This window comes from Pongo abelii, chromosome 7, assembly GCF_028885655.2.
Source record: "Pongo abelii isolate AG06213 chromosome 7, NHGRI_mPonAbe1-v2.0_pri, whole genome shotgun sequence".
Lineage (NCBI taxonomy): Eukaryota > Metazoa > Chordata > Mammalia > Primates > Hominidae > Pongo > Pongo abelii.
The window spans coordinates 30,765,379-30,778,062 of record NC_071992.2 but is presented as its reverse complement, the minus strand read 5'-3'; the positions used below and the strand labels follow the sequence as shown (position 1 = coordinate 30,778,062).

Below are 12,684 nucleotides of genomic sequence, written 5' to 3'. Positions count from 1 at the left end.
TATAGACTTTAATAGGGGAATTCCGATTATTTCTTCTTGAGTGAGCTTTGATAATTTGTGTCCATCAAGAAATCTGACCATTTATCAAAGTTGTCAAATTTACAGGAAAAAAGTTGTTCATAATATTCTCTTATTATTCTTTCAACATTTGTAGATTCTGTAGTAATATCACCTCTTTCATTCCAGATATTGGTAATTTGTGCCTCTTCTTTTTTTCTAGATCAGTCTACCTAGAGGTATATCAATTTTATTGATCTTGATTTCAAAGCACCCAGCTTTGGGAGGTTCACTGATTTTCTTGCTTTTCTATTTTATTGATTAATGTTCTTGTATTTAACTCCCTCTGTTTACTTTGGGTTTAATTTGCTCATTTTTATCTAGTTTCTTAAGCTGTAAGCTCAGATCGCTTATTTGGCAGTCTATTTAGTTTACAGGTCTCTGAATCAAGAGTTGCCATACTGGAGGAACTGAACTTGAGAAGCCTTATTCACATAGGGACCTGATGTAGATCAAGAGATCATGGACTTGGAGAGTGTGGTTGCAAACAGGTAAGGTTTTTTGGTATTTAGGGAGAGGATGAGTGTCTGCATGTGGGAGAAATATGAATTGCAGTGGCTAGAGGGTAGACCATGATAGATTATTTACATAGATCATCATAGCTGCCCCTTTACAATGTGACTTTGCCCTTCTTTCCATCAAAAAAAAGAGTACAGGATCTGACTGGACTTGGACCCGCTTTTATAAACAGAATGTGACAAAAACGAGGTTATATGACTTTTGACTATAAATCTTGCGCCTCTGCTAGCTTCTGCTTTTTCACTTTCTTGGAGAGCTACACAGAGATCACCATTTAAAGAAAATGATCTAGTTTATTGGAAACTGCCTTGGTTCTCTGATTTAATACCAGATCTCCATCATCAGGGAGAATGAAGGCACTCCAAGCACCAGTTAGATATGTAGTTAAGGCCATTTTGCACCTTCTAGCCCAGCCACACCTCTGCCTAAATGCAGCTCCTGAGTAAGCACAGACAAAATCAGCAGAATAACAACCCAACCAACCTTCAAAATCATGAGAAATAGTAAATTCTTGTTAAGTCATGTAGTTTTGAAGTGGTTGGTCAGTCTACAAATAAACTACTGAGTACTGATAAAAAATAGATGAAAAGGTTTTGTTCTTGAAGGTTTGATAATAAGGGGAAAACATATGGAAGATTAAAATCGACTGAAATACTGCTAACCCTACTTTTTTAAAACCACGAAAGTAAAAAGAAAAAAAAGATGAGTATGAGGGAGAAAAACTTAAATAAGGGCTTCCTGTAATTTATACACTAGCTTTACACTGTCTATCAGTGTCTACTAATCCCTCTCTTTAGAAAGCAGAATTTACAAGCCATTCTCAATGGTAGTCAGAATCACCCTTCAACCATAACTCAAATAATGTCATACTCCCACTTAAAATCTTGCAATTGGCTTCCTACTGTACACAGGTTAAAATTTAAATTCCATCTCATGATCTATACTGCCTTATAAGATTTGGCATCTGCCCTTCACTCACCATTCCCTAGGCACAGTTGCCATCTTTCTGATCCTTGAATACCCCAAGCCCATTCCTCCTTTTAGATATTTTAACTGTTCATTCTGCCTAAAATATTCTTTTCACATTTGATTCCTTCTTATTACTCAGGTACTAGTTTAAATGTCACATCAAAGAGACCTTTCTTGAGCCCCTAAGTTTAAAATACTATCATAACCCTGACTTACATGCTTCTAGCACTTACTACTATCTAAAATTATTTATTATATATGTCCTCCCAACCCTATCAAAGTAGAGATTGTTTCAGGCTCATTCACCATTCTATCCCAGGATCTTACACAGTGCCTGGCACATAAAAGGTGCTTGTTTTTCCTAGTAATTACATTATGTAAAGATAAGGTATTGGCTGGGTGCAGTAGCTCACGCCTGTAATCCCAGCACTTTGGGAGGCCATGGCAGGAGGATCACTTGAGTCCAGGAGTTCAAGACTGGCTTGGGCAACATAGGGAGAGCCCATCTCTACAAAAATGAAAAAATAAGCTGGGCACGGTGGTACACTCCTGTGGTCCCAGCTACCTGGGAGGCTGAGGTGGGAGGATCACTTGGGCCTGGGAGGTAGAGGCTGCAGTGAGCTGTGATTGTAACACTGCACGCCAGCCTGAGTGGCACAGCAAGATCCTATCTCAGAAAACAACAACAACAACCAAGATAAGGTATTAGTTTTGGACTTTCACTCCATCCCATTGAGAAGGGGGATAAGAAAGATCAAGCTCCCTATTAATGGAAAACTAAGTATTTTGAAAGGTACAAGTATTAGATTATCTAATAAGTTGTCACACTTAACTAAATATGGTCTTCTCTAGTACAATCCCCACACTTCATGCTACAGACCAGGACTACACATGAGCACAGGAAGCAAAACTAGTGTTTCCATGGACAAAGTTTAGACTATAATTGTCTTCACAGAAGAACTGAAAACACAATCTAAACTGTCACTATATAATTTTCTACATTTGTTATTTTTCAATCATGTGAAATATATATTAGGTGTTGAAAAGTAATCTAGCTAGATTTTTAAATCTCCTCACCTGAAATGAGATGTAAAAATTACTAAGTTTAATGCAAAAAAATCACTTTTTTAGTTAACATTTCATGCCAAAAGTCAACATGATAACAACAACAAAACAACAACAACAACAAAAAAGAGGGTTGAGGAGAAAGGGCAGACAAATCATTCCCAAAATGATTTCTGATGACTCTCTCAGTACCATGTCATATAATCATAGATCATTTACCTATCATTTATATTCAGAATACACAGCTAGGTGCTAGGTGACATGTTCCCTACCATCAAAAGTTTCACAACCTAAATGTCGAGATAAGACAAATATAGTTAACACAAATCAAACAATAATTTAAGGATGCACAGGCTAAATAACACATGGTACAAAAAATATATGTTACAACTGATTCAAAGAAGTGAATGATCACTGAGACTCTGATTTCAAAAAGGAAGATTTCAAAAAGGATATGCGAGGAAAGAAGGGAGGGAGGGAATTCTGGGGAAGTGGAATTGCTATAACAAAGATGCTGAGAAAGAAAAAAACACAAAGTATGCTTAAGGATACTGATTAGACTGGTTTGATTTAAACCTGGGGCTGGTAAAGGTAACAGTGAGGGAAAAAGACAAAGCCTAACAACCATAGTGATATTTACATAATACTTCACACTTACGTTATTTGACTACCAAAACAGCAGCACAAGAAAGGGTATATTCTAGAGGGCCTTGAATATCAGGTTATAAATACCTAGCAGCAGTATCTACATGTCTAAGATGGAATACTCCATCATTAGAGGATAAAGAAACTACAGGCAGGGAGACTAGTTATGACAGTTCAGCAATAAGCTAAAAAGGACCCAGGTTAAAGTGACAGCAGTGGGAACAGAAAGGAAGAAATTTATAAGGCTATAGTGATAACTGGGGAAGGAGATAAAAAGGCTACCAGGTCTTAGACCTTAGTTACTAGGAGAAGGATGGCAGAATTGAGAGAAATATTTAAGTCCAGATGGGGAGGAGCTGTTTTTAGTAGTAAAGAGTCTGGTTCAGACATATGAGTTTGAAGCATCAGCAGCACATCCAGTTTCTAGAACCTCTATCACTCATTCCAAAGACAGTCTTTTATGCCTACCATCACCCTAACCAAGAGAAATATGTTTCCCTGACATTAGGCCCAGTGCCCTTCTTTCTCAAAAAGACTGCTGATGTAGGAGGCAGGAATGAGGAGTGACTTATGATTACAGAGTCTCCGTTGGCGGGGGAGTGGGGGACAGGGGGCGGGGTGTTAGAAACGTTCTGGAATTAGAGGCAATGGCTATTCAACATTGTGAACACACTAAATGCTACTGAATTGTACACAGAGATACAGTAAAAAGGATCAAGAGTGTGGGTGGCAGGGGACAGCAGTGCTTCACTTTAAAATAGTCAAGAGTGGGCCTCACAAATTTATTTCTCCAACTCGGAAATTTCCTCTGAGCTCCAGACATGCATATTCAACAACTCATCAAACTCAAGCAGGTCCAAAGGGAATGCATAAATGCCTTTGCCATCTCTCTATCCCAAACAAATAAACAATAACAACCATCCTAGTTCAATAAAGAGAAATAACCTCCAAGAACACTGTAAAAGCCAGACCTTGAAGCTATTCTTAGTATCTTACACGCTCTCATTCTTCCCCATTATCCAATTCAAAGTCCTGTCAATTTAACATCCTAAATATTTCTGGCATTTGTCATCTGTCTCCATCAATAGCCACCACCATTGCCACCACTACTACCCAAATGCAGGCTACCATCACCTTTATTTGATCAGTCTTTATTCAACTTGCCTTCTCACTTCCCTTCTCAAATCATTCTTTACAGAGCCAACAAGAATGAGATTTTCCAAACATACCCTTCAACTTGCTTAAAACACTTCATATGCTTTCATTGCTCTTACGATGAAGATTAATTCCTTGAAACTTGATACAAAAGGCCATGGGTAATCTGACCCCATTCCACCCTTTCATACTCATTTTGTACCACGCCTCTCAGATTTATTTCCCCAAAACTTTATTGGGGCATAAGAGACAAATAGAAATTATATGTATTTAAGGCATGCAATGTGATGTTTTGATATATGTATACATTGTGAAATGATTACCACAATCAAGCTAATTAACATATCCATCACCTCACATCATGTAGTTACCATGATGTACATTAAGTCTCCAGAACGTATTCATCTTATAACCAAAAGTTTGCACCCTTTGACCAACACATCCCCATTTCTCCCCCTGCAACCTACCTTTGGTAATTACCCTTCTACTCTATTTCTATGAGTTCAACTTTCCCTTCTATTCTATAAGTTCAACTTCCAAAGATTCTACATACAAGTGAGATCATATGGAATTTGTCTTTCTGTGCCTGGTTTATTCCACTTAGCATAATGTCCTCCAGGTCCATCCATGTTGCCACAAATAGAAAGTTATCCTTATTTTCTCTTTGATGCAACAATATCCTTGTTTTCTAATGAATAATTTTGCATTGTGCATATGTGTGTCATACACACTCCACATTTTCTTTATCTGGGGACAGAACTTAGGTTGTTTCCCTATCTTGGCTATTGTGAATAATTCTGAAATGAACCCGAGAGTGCATGGATAGTGACTTTATTTCCTCTGGATATATATCCAAAAGTGGGATTGCTGGCTTTTATATAGTCATTCTGTTTGTAATTTTTTGAGGAATTTCCATACTGCTCTCCATAACAATTGTACATATATGTAACAATTTGCATTCCCAATAGACCTCTCAGATTTCTTGACTCTAATCATACCAGCTGATCCTTATACTTGTCAAATTCCAACTAACTACTGGGCTTCTGCTTTGATTGGTTTTCTCTTCTCTCTTAGACTGGTTAACTTCTATTCATCCTTCAGATATTAGCTCAAGAGGTATTTTCTTGGGAAGTTTTCATTGACTTCCCATACTAGGGCAAACTGGTATACATAACACCCTGCATCTTTACTTTAGAACAGTCGTTTATGGTAGTAGTAGTAGTTCCTTTTTTTTTTTTTTTTTTGAGACGGAGTCTTGCTCTGTCGCCAGGCTGGAGTGCAGTGGTGTGATCTCAGCTAACTGCAACCTCCACCTCCCGGGTTCAAGTGATTCTCCTGCCTCAGCCTCCCAAGTAGCTGGGACTACAGGTGCACACCACCACGCCCAGCTAATTTTTGTATTTTTAGAAGAGACAGGGTTTCACCATGTTGGCCAGGATGGTCTCGCTCTCTTGACCTCGTGATCCATCCGCCTCAGCCTCTCAAAGTGCTGGGATTACAGGCATGAGCCACCAAGCCTGGCTTTTTTTTTTTTTTTTTTTTTTGAGACAGTTTCGCTTTTGTTGCCCATGCAACAAAACTCCCAACCTCAGGTGATCTGCCCACCTTGGCCTCCCAAAATTAGTAGTAGTTCTTTATAGAAGTTGTTCCAGTGGTTACATATGGTTTGTTTGTACCTACCAAGTCTCATGTTGAAATGTGATCCTCAATGTTGGTGATGGGGCCTAGTGGAAGGTGTCTGGGTTGTGGGGGCAGATTCTTCATGAATGGCTTGGTGTTATTCTCAAGGGAGTGAGTGAGTTCTCACTCAGCACCTCCCTCTCTTCCTTCTCTTTTCCTCCTCCTCCTCCTACCTTGCCATGTGATCTCTGCACTCAGGCTAGCTTTTGCCTTCCACCATGAGTGGAAGTAGCCTGATACCCTCACCAGATGCAGATGCTGGTGTCATGCTTCTTGTATAGCCTGCAGAACCATGAACCAAATAAACCTCTCTTCTTTATAAATTACCCAGTTTCAGATATCCCTTTATAGTAACACAAATGGACTACAAGTGACAAGTTTATTATTTTCAAATATATATTTTTCTTTTTAATTTTGTGGATACACAGTAGGTATATACATTTATGGGTTACAAGAGATATTTTGATACAGGCATGCAATGCATAATAATCACATCAGCATAAATGGGGTATCCATCCCCTCAAGCATTTTATCCTTTGTATTTCAAGCAATCTGATTATACTCTTATTTTAAAATGTACAAATAAGTTATTTTTTACTATAGCCATCCTGTTGTGCTAGCAAATACTAGGTCTTATTCATTCTTTCTAACTATTTTTTAGTACCCATTAACCATCCCTACTTCTTCCCTAACCCCCTACTATTCTTTCCAGCCTCTGGTCATCATCCAACAATTTTATATTTTTTGAATGGGTCATGTGATTAAAAACTCTCTGCCTCACAAAAATTGCTATGGAAAAACTTAAAACAGACTATTGAGTTCACAGTACTAAAACCTTATTTTACAGGCCAAGTGTGGTGGCTCACACCTGTAATCCCAGCACTTTTAAGAGGCCAAGGTGGGAGAATCCATTGAGGCCAGAAGAGTGACCCCATCTCTACAAAAAGTTTTTTTAAATTAGCTAGGCATGGTGGTGTACACTTGTAGTCCTAGCTACTTAGGAAGCTGAGGCAGGAGGGTCACTTGAGCCCAGGAGTTTGAGGTTAACAATGATTGCGCCACTGCTCTCCAGCTTGGGCGATATTGCACCCTTGCCTGGGAGACAGAGTAAGACCCTGTCCCGAAAAAGAAAAAAATTTAAAATGCTCTACTTTATAAAGTTTACTCCAGTCAATTACAAATTAAAGTTAACTACGCCTCTTAGACTAGATCTGGAATAAATCATGAGGTTGTTAGAAGCATTCAGTTTTTTCTGGCAGAGGTATTCTCTCAAACTCAAAGGTAAAATTTGAACATTACAAAGATATTTAATACATCTAGTCCATCTACTTCTAAATGAATATTTATATTTTATGTATCTAAAATATATATGTGTGTGTGTGTATATATATATATCTCTGCCATGAATAAATACATATATGTTTATCTCTAATAAAGTCGCACTGCAGCCTCAAACTCCCGGGCTCAGGTAAGTCTCAGTCTCCTGAGTAGCTGGGACTACAGGCATACACCACCATGCCCGGCTAGTTTTTGCATTTTTTTTTGGTATAGATGGGGTTTTGCCATGTTGCCCAGTCTGGTCTCAATCTCCTGGGCTCAAACCATCTGCCTGCCTTGCACTCCCAAAGTGCTAGGATTACATGCATAAGCCACTGCACCTGGCCCAGGTTCATTTTTACTGTAAGAAATCATTATAAAAAAAAAAACCTGAAGCTGATGAAGTGTTTATGCTTTGAGTAAATAAACATCATTTAACCATCAAGACACTAGGTTTTAACTGTTTCTAATCTTTCATTTATCGCAAGTGTCTAAAAGTAGTAGATTCAAGGTCACCAAAAATGACAGTTGAGAGAAAAGTCATTAGCTACTTTTATATTATTTTTAATACATTATTTTTAAAATATAAAAAAAGCCTTTATGAGGATCAAATAAAGAGATTTCTTGAAATAAAAGTCATTAAAAAGACACAAAAGAAGCAACATAATGAGGAAGAAATGGAATAGATGGATACTTGTAAAATAATGAGAGAGATTTTTTTTTCACTGCCAGGGTCAAAACCTCAAGGCTGAGTCCGTATTTCTGACAGGGTCAAGGTGGTTTACCTGTAGTGCTTTACTAAAAACAACACATCTTATTTTCAACTATAGAACTCTATGTGCTTTCAAAACATTTTCCCCATTACCACCACATAACTGAGAGCAAACAATAATGAATATAGTGCTTGCCAATAAACAAAAGAAAGGATTAAACAATAACTATATGGCTGCCATTTAAAAAGAACAAAATAGAACTAAAGAACACCTTGAAGAAAAAAAACAAAACAGTTTTCTCTGCAACCAGGTTGATCAGATGCAAACCTTGGGTTATTCTCCCTTTAAAGTATTCTTATTCAGGAGCTAAGTTCTTAGTCACTGGTACAAAACACCCCATGCACTCCAAACCACAGACAATACACCAACAAAATGTGTACGCCTGTGTTCTACTAAAACCTGATTTGTGGACAATGAGATTTGAACGATATAATTTTCACATGTCACACAATATTATTCTTTTAATTTTTTAATTAAAAATTTAACATCATTCTTAGGTTATGACTGAACAAAAACAGATGGTGAATCCAATTTGGCTTTAGGCCATAGTTTATCAACTCCTAGTAAAAAAGAAAAATCACTAATATGAAAGATAACAGGTTCTGCTCTTATATGTAATCCATAACTTCACTGAACTTCACTTTCTTCAACTATTAAAAAAAAAAAAAAAAAAGCGGCTGGGCGTGGTGGCTCATGCCTGTAATCCCAGAACTTTGGGAGGCCGAGGCGGGTGGATCACCTGAGGTTGGGAGTTCAAGACCAGCCTGACCAACATGGAGAAACCCCGTCTCTACTAAAAATGCAAAATTAGCCGGGCATGGTGACACATACCTGTAATCCCAGCTACTCAGGAAGCTGAGGCAGGAGAATCGCTTGAACCCAGGAGGCGGAGGTTGTGGTGAGCTGAGATTATACCATTACACTCCAGCGTGGGCAACAAGAGCGAAACTCCGTCTCAAAAAGAAAAGAATGCCATATACAAGAATCACCTCAAAACGGATCAAATACCTAAACATAAGAATTCAAATTATAAAACTCTTAGAAGAAAACAGGGGAAAATCTTTATGACATCAGATTTAGCAAGGATTTCTTGGGCAAGACACCAAAAGCACAGGTAACCAAAAAAAAAAAATAGATAAATTGTATTTCATCAAAATTAAAAACTTATGTGCAGGGCCGGGCATGGTGGCTCACACCGGCAATCCCAGCACTTTGGGAGGCTGAGGCGGGCGGATCACAAGGTCAGGAGATCGAGATCATCCTGGCTAACACGGTGAAACCCTGTCTCTACTAAAAATACAAAAAAAAATTAGCCAGGCGTGGTGGCGGGCACCTGTAGTCCCAGCTACTTGGGAGGCTGAGGCAGGAGAATGGTGTGAACCCAGGAGGCAGAGCTTGCAGTGAGCCGAGATCATGCCACTGCAGTCCAGCCCGGGCGACAGAGTGAGACTCCATCTCAAAAAAAAAAAACAAAAAAAAACTTATGTCCAAAGACCACTCTAAAGAGACAAAAAATAACCTACGTAATCGGAAAATATATTTGCAAATCATGTATATCTGATACAAGATTATCCAAAATATATTAAGAACTACTAAACTTAACAACAACAACAAAACAGCCTAATTAAAAAATGGGCAAAGGGTTTAAACAGACATTTCTCCAAAGAAGATATATAAATGATCAATAAGCACATGAAAAATACCTAAGGACATTAGTCATTAGAGAAATACAAATCAAAACCTCAATGAGATACCACTTCACACTACGATGGCTAGAATTAAAAAAAAAAACAAAAAATACAGAAGAAAAAAATGTTGGTGAGGACGTGAAAAAGTGGAGCCCTTGTATATATTGCTGGTAGGGATATAAAATGGTACAGCCACTGTGTAAACAGTTTGGGAGTTCCTCAAGAAGTTAAACAGAATTACAAGATGACCCAGCAATTCCACTTCTGGTGTACTTTAAAGCATCTCTAGATTACTTATACTATCTAATACAATGTAAATGCCATGTAAATAGTTGTTATACTGTATTGTTTAGGGAATAATGACAAGAAAAAAGTATTGGTATATATCCCAAAGAAATGGAAACAGGTGTTCAAATGTAAACTTCTTTGTTAGCTCCTGGTTTTAGCTCTTATTTCATAGCAACATCCATCAATTTGGACAATTTGAATGGATAAAATGTGGCATATCCACAAAATGGAGTACTATTCAACTACAGAAATTAAGTAATGAGTCATGCTACAATATAGATGAACCCTGAAAACCCTGGCTATGCAAAATAAGCCAGATCCAAATAGTAGTACGCTGTGTGATTCCGTTTATATGAAATGTCCAGAATAGGCAAATCCATAGAAACAGAAAGTAGACCTGCAGTTGCTAGGGGATGAGGGCAGGAGAGAATTAGGAGTGACTGCTTAATGGGTATAATTTCCTTCTGAACTGAACCCTAGATGAAAAACTTCTGAACCAGACAGTGGTGACAGCTGTACAATACTGTAAGTGTATTTAATGTCACTGAATTGTACTCATTAAAATAGTTAAAATGGTCAACTTTAGGTTATGTGTATTTACATAATTTGAAATTTTAAGAAAACAAAAGAACAAGTACAAAAAAGGGATAATGCCCATCCACCTGTAGGCTGTTTTATAGTATTACTTGATCTGTAAAGAGAGATCAGACACATAGCATCACTTTAATCACAATAAATTATTATTATTCCAGGAAACTATTATTATGCCACAAAAGTATGGTTGCTACCAAAGCACACTCTGGATAAATGAGATTTCACAGTAGTAACTCATAGAATATATTAGAAATAATATATTGTTACACCTCTTCAAACACAACTTAATGTGTTCAAAGTCTCCATTACAGATTAAGAATAATTTAAGAAAATAACATAAAATTAATACCTGGTGAGTTAACTAGAGGTCTGAGAACTGTCTGAAATTATGTGGAAATTGTGTATGTGTATTACTGTAAGAATTCATAATTTTTAGATTTCAACAGTACCCAGGTTAATAACTACTGATAAGCCACAAAGAAAACATTAAACAAAGAATGTTTTGCTTCATTTCTCAAAGCACAGATTTGATTTTGCAAAGATAAAAGTACTTAAAAAAGTAGAATTCAAAAATAAAAGGCCAAGAAAGTGTTGTCCTATTACAGGTGTCCCTTGGTATCTTTGGGTGATTGGTTTCAGGACCACCCTCCGTCCCACCTCCCCACAGACACCAAAATCCGTGGATGCTCAAATCCCTCATATAAAATAGTGTAGCATTTGCAAAGAACCTACGCACAACCTCTGGTGTACTTTAAAGCATCTCTAGATTACTTATACTATCTAATACAATGTAAATACCATGTAAATGGTTGTCTGTATTGTTTAGGGAATAATAAGAAAAAAGTCTGTATATGTTCAGGACAGACACAACCTTTACTTTTTCTTCCCCAAATATTTTTGATCCATAGCTGCATAAATCCATGGATGTGGGACCAACAGATATACAGAACCAACTATATTTCCAGGCAAAATTTAAGTTTGGCCTCCTCCCTGTAGCTTTTCCTGATGACATTAGTTCATAATCATCTCCCTTTTCTAATACTCCTCTTCTAAGTATTACTTTTGTGATGGTTAGCTTCTTATGTACTCATTTGTTGATTTAGCATAATTCATCACCTTAGTATGTACTACCTTGATCTCAAGCACTTCTGTGTATAGGTCTTCACTATCTCCATAAATGAGAAGCTACTCAAGTAATAGAGCTTTTGTATTTTACTTATTTAGTAGCCCTACAACATAAAAGACAACACATAACTATTTTATTTTTATAAGCTTCCTATGTCTTTTAGAATTAAATATAAGCATGTTTTATGGTATATGTTCTGTACTTCAAATGAGGATGTGTATTTTGGAGTAATTTTGCAGTTATCATAACACTGAATAATGAATGAAACATATGCAGTTATCAAATCCATCATTAAAGTAGCTCCTAATCATGTTGGTTCATTTGGTCAACCATATCTACTAATACTTTGTGGTACTATTGGTAGTATTCATTCTTGCCTATTTTACTTACATGTAGAGAAGCTTTATTAAAATCTTTCTCAAGTCTACAGGTTTCCTTCATACAGTATATTCACTGCATGACAAACTAAAAATAAAAGGTCATAATCCATCATCCTGATATCAAGTGATGGCCAAAGGTCTATGGAAATATTTTTGGTTTAGGTGTGATTGAGACAGGGTCTCTCTCTGTTGCCCAGGATGGAGTGCAGTGGTATGATCTCAGCTCACCGCAACCTCTGCCTCCCAGGCCCAAGTGATTCTCCTGCCTTAGCCTCCCGAGTAGCTGGGGTTACAGGCACATGCCACTACCACCTGGCTAATTTTTGTATTTTTAGTATAGACGGGGTTTTACCATGTTGGCCAGGCTGGTCTTGAACTCCTGACCTCAAATGATCCACCCGCCTCAGCCTCCCAAAGTGCTGGGATTA

The 12,684-nt window shown here is 37.5% G+C and overlaps 1 protein-coding gene and 1 long non-coding RNA gene across 19 annotated transcripts in view; one reads left to right on the top strand and one right to left on the bottom strand.

The window, feature by feature from the left end:
- The window catches only part of HMBOX1 (homeobox containing 1), a 162,803-nt gene that overhangs the window by 119,249 nt on the left and 30,870 nt on the right, over window positions 1–12,684 (bottom strand). The window lies entirely within an intron of this gene.
- Window positions 1–12,684, top strand: part of LOC129060934 (uncharacterized) — an 87,922-nt gene that overhangs the window by 50,171 nt on the left and 25,067 nt on the right. For all 7 annotated transcript variants that reach the window (XR_008527841.1, XR_008527840.1, XR_008527839.1 and 4 more), the window contains one exon: window positions 428–548. This is a non-coding gene — a long non-coding RNA (uncharacterized LOC129060934). The remainder of the gene's footprint in view (window positions 1–427; window positions 549–12,684) is intronic.